Source organism: Zosterops lateralis (genome assembly GCF_965231275.1).
Source record: "Zosterops lateralis genome assembly, chromosome: 2".
Classification (NCBI taxonomy): Eukaryota; Metazoa; Chordata; class Aves; order Passeriformes; family Zosteropidae; genus Zosterops; species Zosterops lateralis.
The window spans coordinates 25,435,316-25,435,941 of NC_139763.1; positions in this window are offsets into that span (position 1 = coordinate 25,435,316).

The window sequence follows — 626 nt, forward strand, 5'->3', positions numbered from 1 at the left end:
CCCCGGAAGCGGCGGGACGAGGGCCCGGAGCCGCCTCCACCCGCAGCGAAAACTTCGGGGGCTCCGCTGGAGCCGCCGCGATCCGGCCCGGCCCCGGCCCCGGCCCCGGCCCCGGCTGCTCCTCCCCCGCCCGGCCCGGCCCCGCTCCCGCCCGCCAGGGGGAGGGGACGCGGGCGGGGAAGGGCCGGAGCTCCGCGGGCCCTCCGCCCCTGCCCTGCCCCGCCCTGCCCCGGGAGAGCCCTGACCGCCCCGGGGGGGCCCTGACCGCCCCGGAGGAGCCGGGCGGGGAGCCCTGACCGCCCCGGGGGGGCCCTGACCGCCCCGGAGGAGCCGGGCGGGGAGCCCTGACCGCCCCGGGCGGGGTGGCCGCTGACCCGCTACGAGGGGCCGGTTCACACGGGGTGTCAGGGCCGGGCTCGGCCGCGCCGGGCCCTCAGGGGATGGCCGCGTCCTTCCAGCCGGAGGTGGCACAGACCGTCTCCGCAGCCCTTCTGGAGCCCGAGGCAAAGCCCGCTCGTCCCGCCCCTCTCCGGGGCCGCACACGGAGCGGCAGAAAGTTGCTCCGAAATGTAGATGTCTCACAGAGCTGTGGCAGCCAGCTGCCAGGCAAACACCTCTGCCCTGGC